The sequence below is a fragment of the Pristiophorus japonicus genome, chromosome 22 (assembly GCF_044704955.1).
Source record: "Pristiophorus japonicus isolate sPriJap1 chromosome 22, sPriJap1.hap1, whole genome shotgun sequence".
NCBI lineage: Eukaryota > Metazoa > Chordata > Chondrichthyes > Pristiophoridae > Pristiophorus > Pristiophorus japonicus.
The window spans coordinates 38,413,702-38,422,251 of NC_091998.1; positions in this window are offsets into that span (position 1 = coordinate 38,413,702).

Genomic DNA, 8,550 nt, shown 5'->3' on the forward strand with positions numbered 1-8,550 from the left:
ATAAGGGTAAGCCATTTAGGACCGAGATGAGGAGAAACTTCTTCACTCAGAGTTGTTAACCTGTGGAATTCTCGATCGCAGAAAGTTGTTGAGGCCAATTCGTTAGATATATTCAAGAGGGAGTTAGATATGGCCCTTGTGGCTAAAGGGATCAAGGGGTATGGAGAGAAAGCAGGAAAGGGATACTGAGGTGAATAATCAGCCATGATCTTATTGAATGGTGGTGCAGGCTCGAAGGGCCGAATGGCCTACTTCTGTACGTATTTTCTATGTTTCTGACTTATCGCTGTGTATCTTATGAATGTTCTTTTAGATAGCGCCTTTTATTGTGGTTTTCATTTGAACGTTTAAAATGTAACCAGGAACTTGCAACATAATCTGCATGGAGATGGTCAAATGTGAATTAATTTAAATCAAAATGCTTATGTCACAAACGAGCGGATGTATCTAATTATTTTGGGAAGGTTAGGCGTTTAAGTCACTCACACAGACGGATCGTTAAGAATATGAGCTTCAACTGAATCGTGAGACATGATGTAATCAGATACGGCAAATGCAAGGGAGAGCTGCAAATGCACCAGGTTTCTCTGGTCCTGTACATACATACATTTATTTATTCTTACTGGTCGGGAGAATTGTTCCAAAGTAGTACATCGGTGAATTGAACCTCCATCAACAAGACTCAATCCGGTCTTTTTTGTGAAACATCCATTTTGTGCGCAGCAAGTTCCCACAACCAGAAAATGAAGTAAATAGCTCATTGGTAAATCTCAGATCTGACATCAAGCGATGAGCGCAGGCGCAGAGCCGGGCTCACGGCGCATGCCCGGTAGCTGTCGGGTTGAGAATGTGACATTTCCAGCGGTTCCGCTCATTCACTGCGGCTTTGGACAAATCTCAATGGGAACTTGTTCTGTCTGCATTGTAAATGTGCCGCGTGTCAGGTGATTACTGCTCTCGGTGGGGGGGGATGTGTATTACATATAATAATATAGTGATATTACCACAAGACAAACAGTGATCCTAATAATAATATAACATTAATAATAAGCGGACAATGCAGGAATTATAAACTCTCACTTTCCGGGGACAGACCGTCGCAGGTAATTTTATATCCGCTTTTTTCCGGAAACCACCAAACGCGACGGGAGATGTTTACCTGAGCAGATGACGCCGGCATCATTGGAGTGTGACCAGCGATAGTGACCCCATGGGATATCTGACTCACACTCCCGCAGAGCGGCCTCGGTCCCGCCGCACTGAACAAATGACGTCACAATGGGTCCGGCCCCTTCCCCAAAGTGAGCCCCGCCCGGTGCTGACAGCGCGGTTCCGCAGCCCAGCTCCCGACACACAACAGCGGCGTCCCACTGTCCCCTGTAGTGAATCTCCAGTCTCCCAGCGCACGGGTCGCCGCCATTCACCAGTCTCAGCTTCACGGGCTCTGTAAAATATCAGAAATATCATCAAGCGGTTGCAGTGTATTAAACCCGCAGTCTCCCAGCGCGCGGACCGCCCCCATTCACCGGGCAAATAGGACCATGTGAGGAATCAGTGGGAACATCAGACTGTGCCCAGACCCCGAATAAAACCCGGAGTAACCACTAAACATGGCAAAATGGAGAGGAACATACCAATTAACGGTGTAAACGAGCAGGGAACCCGCACACCGCTGGAAGTTCCCAGCACCAGAGCGGCTCCCACTGGGACGGGGTGGGAGATTGGCGCTGAATTTTTTGCAGCCGCCACACCGCGGGAGATGGGCGTGGCTGCAATGGTCAGCTGCCCATCATGCTCAGTACCGATTGGCCGAAAAAAACGCGAGCCCAGAGCAGGTCAGGATTGGAAGACATTGCTCCCACCCCCGGAGCCAATAGAGAAAGAGGCGGGGCCTGGTGGTCATGTGATCTCTACGCGAGCACCGATTGGTGAGGTGGAAAGTGAGCCGCCCTTTGGGACAGCAGTGTCAGTGGAGCGGGACCTTCACTCGCTGCCCTGCAGGGACCCCGTTTTATTATCATTCTGCATAACCGCAGCAGCCGCCTCTCAGCTGCAATTAAAGATCTTTAGTAACGGACCGCGGGAGGCTCCTTTCTCTTCTGAGGTTAATCGGTGATGAAAAAGGCCCTGAGATTGTCCAGCCTTAATATTCAATGGGATGGATTAGAGCAGAGAGATACCAGATAATGTGAATATAAAGGCGATTACCTGACCGGTTAGCTTGACTGTTCCAAGATCTGCCTGAAATGAGACATTGAGAATCAGAGTTCGCTGGGACAAGAAATTAATGAAACTGTCGGAAAGAAAAGTCACAAATACAATGAACTGTGTGGTCCCAGAACACTATCACCACAAGGACTGCAGAGGTTTAAATATAACAACCATCTTTTCAGAGCAATTAGGGTGGGGAATAAACTTCGACCTGATCATAAGAAGATAAGAAATAGGAGCAGGAGTAGGCCATACGGCCCCTTGATCCTGCTCCGCCATTTAACATGATCATGGCTGATGGGATCATGGACCCAGGTCCACTTCCCTGCCCGCTCCCCATAACCCCTTATTTCCTTATCGTTTAAGACTGTCTATTTATGTCCTAAATTTATTCAATGTGCCAGCTTCCACAGTTCTCTGAGGCAGAGAATTCCACAGATTCACAACTCTCTGAGAGAAGAACTTTCTCCTTATCTCAGTTTTAAACGGGTGGCCCCTTATTCTAATATTATGCCCTCTAGTTTCAGTGTCCTCTATCAGGGAAACATCCACTCTTCACCTTGTCAAGCCCCCTCATAATCTTAAATGTTTTGCTAAGATCACCTCTCATTCTTCTGAATTCATAAGAACATAAGAATTAGGAACATGAGTAGGCCATCCAGCCCCTCGAGCCCGCTCCGCCATTCAACAAGATCATGGCTGATCTGGCCATGGACTCAGCTCCACTTACCCGCCCGCTCCCCATAACCCTTAATTCCCTTATTGGTTAAAACTCTATCTGTGATTTGAATACATTCAATGAGCTAGCCTTAACTGCTTCCAATGCGTAGAGGCCCAACCTACTCAATCTTTCCTCATAAGTCTACCCCCTCATCTCTGGAATCAACCTTGTGAAGCTTCTCTGAACTGCCTGCAAAGCAAGTATATCCTTTCATAAATATGGAAACCAAAACTGCATGCAGTATTCCAGGTGTGGCCTCACCAATACTGATGACACTGTACAACTGTAGCAAGACTTCCTTGCTTTTATACTCCATCCCCTTTGCAATAAAGGCCAAGATTCCATTGGCCTTCCTGGTCACTTGCTGTACCTGCATACTAACCTATTGCGTTTCATGCACAAGTACCCACAGGTCCCGCTGTACTGCAGCACTTTGAAATTTTTCTCCATTTAAATAATAAATTGCTCTTTTATTTTGTTCGGCCAAAGTGCATGATCTCACACTTTCCAACATTATACTCCATCTGCCAAATTTTTGCCCACTCATTTAGCCTGTCTATGTCCTTTTGCAGATTTTTATGTCCTCCTCACACATTGCTTTTCCTTCCATCTTTGTACCATCAGCAAACTTGGTTCTACCAAGCCATTAATATAGATAGTAGATAGTTGGGGTCCCAGCACTGATCCCTGCGGCACACCACTGGTTACTGATTGCCAATCCGAGAATGAACCATTTATCCCAACTCTTTGTTTTCTGTTCATTAGCCAATCCTTCATCCATGTTAATATATTACCCCCAACCCCGTGAACTTTTATCTTGTGCAGTAACCTTTTATGTGACACCTTGTCAAATGCCTCCTGGAAGTCCAAATACACCACATCCACTGGTTTCCCGACATCCTCAAAGAATTCCAGCCAATTTGTCAAACATGACTTCCGCTTCTTAAATCTATGCTGACACTGCCTGACCGAATTTTGCTTTTCCAAATGTCCTGCTACTGCTTCTTTAATAATGGACTCCAACAATTTCCCAACCACAGATCGCATCATCTATCCCTGACCCCAGAATAATTAGCAATCAATCTACAAGCGCGACTCGCATGGTCCTCCATTCGTCAAGTTTTTCTCATATTATCAGGGATAACTGCTCAGATTTGTCCTTTTTCAGTCGGTAATCTTTTCCCATTTATTTACACGATTCCTCATAGCTGAGAATCCCTCCAGTACTCACAAGACAAGAACTAAAATGTGAGAATTTAGTGATATTCTGTGCCGCGAATTTAACTTCCTGAATTGGATGCAAAGCCAGGAACTTTCCAGTTCGTTGAATTTGACGACAGGGCTGATTTTGGGATTTAAAAATACAGTCAATACAGAGTGCTTATATGGACATTCTTATCATTACAGATTATTAGGTGTGGCAAGAATCAAAATATTATTTTACATGAATATTTCAGGTCGGATTTGAACAGCTTTCACATTTAAATGAGTTCCTGTTCGATTTAGGAAGCAAATAATTTTTAAACACATTAATTATAGGTTAATACCTCCAGTAAAACACCAGAGGGAACCCACATCAAACAATCCAGACTGAGCTTTAAACGCGATACCAGTAATTTCAACACAATATCTCCATATCGCTTAACGGTTGCCTGAATAATCGTTACCTCGGTAAGAAATACCAAATACACACCGAATATTTACAAGAGCAGAATAAATGTCTCTGATCGCTATCTGCCGAAGATAAATATACAATTCAGGATTTGTTACACAAAGCGACCACAGCATGGAGCGTGCGGAAGGAGATTGGGAAACAAGTCCCGATATCTCATTAAACAATACATCGCACTACATAAAATTATGGAGCATGTAGAAAGAGACTGAGAAGCATGAATTATTATTTGGCACGGTACATATGAATATATGAATCAGAATGCTTAATTTAATATTAAAAAGTCATTGTTTTGACGATCGTCGGGAGCTGAACAAAATACTCCTACAGCAAATCCGCGAGAGATTTAGGATGTTTCAAGAGTATCACTTTTTGGAGAGTGTACTTGATAAGAGTGATATTAATAAGTGAAGCAATATAAGTTCAAACTCTAGCTAATATTTAAATTTACAATATTTTTAATCCTTTGGAACACTCTAAAGCTGAACAAACTATTTAAAATATTTTAATTCCATTCTTTGTCTCATATGGGGGTCAGACAGCACTTCTACTGAGAACTACTGGGAATGAAATCGGGCTGTGCGATCACTCGGCAGTATGTGTAGTTTTGACTAGTGTTCTACACCCAGTGAGCGAAATTAACCTCCGTGCTCCGAGACTTTCTATTCTAACCGTGACCGCGCTCTACTTCCAACAGGCTCGGTTTAAAACCCCGATTGGAATATCAGCTCCTGTCTGTCTCGTTTGTACGACAGCCGCAGGGAGCAAAATAAAACAAACTGGCGCAGCAGTTGTGTTCGATTTAGGTTTTAAATCTAAATGCGACACAAATCTCCTTTGAAAATCTAAGTCTTAATCAGATGTCGTTCCCTATTTGAAGTTGATTGCATTTAAAATCAGACAAAGAATCCAAAATATAAACGAAATGACATTTTTACAAATTAAATAAACAATTTGAATATTGACTTCATACGATCCCAATGAATGACAAATTTGAATAAAATATACCCGTTTTCTGTAAATTGATTGTGATCAGCGCGCGGTTTGTGAAAATGAAATGTTTTCACTCCGTTCTACACTTTGCATAAAATGTTCTTTAAATTAACTATAAAAACAGCATTTTAGTATCCAGTTAGTTTTATAACATAAATAACTGTGAAATATATCTCATTAAACGAATAATGTATTTGATGAATGTGTGAGAACCAGGATTTTAATTGATTTAGATTGATAACGATAACCAAACACAAACTGGAAACATTGAGAAACTGAATGGAGTCATCGACCCTGACAAACTCAGCCAAAAATCTATCGAGCATTTGAAAGAAGTTAGAGAAACAAATCCCCATACTACATGAATAATATAAAACATGGAGAATGTGGAAGGAGATTTTGAAACGGTCATCATTACATAAGAAAAATAAGAAATAGGAGCAGGAGTAGGCCATTTTGCCCTCGAGCCTGTTCCGCCATTCAATAAGATCAGGGCTGATCTGATCATGGACTCAGTTCCACTTCCATGTCCGATGCCCATAACCCTTTACTCCCTTATCGCTGTCAAATCTGTCCAGCTCCGTCTTAAGTATATTCAATTACCCAAACTCCACAGCTCTCTGGGGCAGGGAATTCCATAGACTCACAACACTCTGGGAGAAGAAATTTCTCCTTATCTCAGTTTTAAATGGGTGGCCCTTTATTCTATGTCGCCGAGTTTTATTTTCCCATATGAGTGGAAATATCCTCTCTGCATTCAGCTTGTCAAGCCCCCTCATTATCTTATAGGATTAAAAAAGATCACCTCTCATTCTTCTGAACTCCAATATGTATAGGCCCAACCTACTCAACCTATTCTCATAAGTCAACTCACTCATCTCTGGAATCAACCTAGCGAACCTTCTCTGAACAGCCTGCATTGCCAGTGTATCCTTCCTCAAATGCGGAGGCAAAAACTGTACGCAGTGCTCCAGGTGTGACCTCACCAATACCCTGTACAGGTGTAGCAGGACTTCTCTGCATTTATACTCTATCCCCCTTGCAATACAGGCCAACATTCAATTTGCCTTCCTGATTAGTGCTGTATCTGCACACTAACTTTTTCTGTTCCATGCACAAGGACCCCCAGGTCTTTCTATACTGCCGCGTTTTGCAATTCTTCTCCATTTAAATTATAATTTGCTTTTCTATGATTTCTGCCAAAGTGGATAACCTCACATTTTCCCACATTATACTCCATCTGCCAAATTGTTGCCCACTACCTAGCCTGTCTATATCCCTTTGCATATTGTGTGTGTCCTCCTAACAATTTGCTTTCCCGCCTATCTTTGTATCATTAGCAAACTTGGCTACATTATACTCGGTCTCTTCATCGAAGTCATTAATATAAATTGTAAATAGTGGAGGACCCAGCACCGATCCCTGCGGCAGCCCACTGGTCACTATTTGCCAACCGCAAAATTACCCATTTATCCCGACTCTCTGTTTTCTGTTAGTTAACCAATCCTCTATCCATGCTAATATCTTACCCCCAACTCCGTGATCTTTTATCTTGTGCAGTAACCTCTAAATGATATTGCTCATTTAATGTATGAAAATAATTTCAGTTAAAAATTAATAATTTTGAAGAACTTCATTTACTAAACAACAATACGCACAACGCAAATCCCCCAGAGACTTGTAATTATCAATAATTATAGTAATAATTAATTCAGTTGAAACAATATGGGTTTCACCTTTAATTAATCTGTATCTGAATGTTTTTAGAGTATTTCTCCAACAGTCTAAACTTGAACCAACTATATAGATATTTTACTTCATTTCTCTGTATCACACTTCGGTCAGCGAGCACAAGACCTGAGAAATATCGGTCACAGTAATATGTGTGCGGGATCAGTCGGCAGTGGGTGCAGCTTTGTCTGGTGTTCTGCACTCAGTGAGTCCATTTCAGTTTGACGCAATTCTCAACTGGGAATGTTAAGTAAGTGTTAATAAGATGTAAAATAATACAAACACGTTCACTGTCGATGACAGAAATTGAGAAATAATTTCCTATTTGTAATTGATGGAATATAAAGTGAAACAAATTACCCAAATTATGTATTAAAAGAGAATTCTGTAAATGGCAAAATTTATTTGAGTATTCACTTCATAAATCCCAATGGATGAGAAATTTGAATAACATATACCATTTTCCTGTAAATTGATATTGAAAAGCGCACGATTGATGAAAATGATTCAGGGAGCACTGTACCGTTCATGCTTTTTTCTCAGTTCTACGATTTGCAGAAAATGGCCATGAAATTAGCTACATAAATTGGATTTTAGTATCCAATCAATTTTGTTAAATACAAGACGATTATTCTCGTAAATATATTTCCCTCAATACATAAAGTAATCATGCTGGAATATTTCCAAGTACGTGAACCAGTTTTGTTATTGACAGAAATTAATAAATATAAAGAAACACACAACGGAAACTACGCAGAGTCATCTAACGACATTTTCAGCAAAAGATATCGACCAAATGGAAGGAGCTGGAGAAACATGCTCCGTAATCTCATTAACCATACATGACATTGTATAAAATGTATGGAATGTGGAAGGTGATTGCGAAAACGTAATTCTTACAATAAACTGTACTTATATCTGCATGAAATAAGAATTAGGAGTGGGAGTAGTCCATATGGCCCCACGAGCCTGCTCCGTCATTGAATACGATCATGGGTGATTTTCGATCTCAACTCCACTTTCCCGCCCCATCCCCATAGCCCTTGATTCCTCTAGAGTCCAAAAATCTATCGATTTCAGCCTTGAGTACATTCAAGGACTTAACATCCACAATCTGTTGTGTAGAGAATTTCAAGGATTCACAACCCCCTGAGTGAAGAAATTCCTCCTAATCTAAGTTCTAAATGTCCGACCCTTTATCCAACATAAGAACATAGAATTT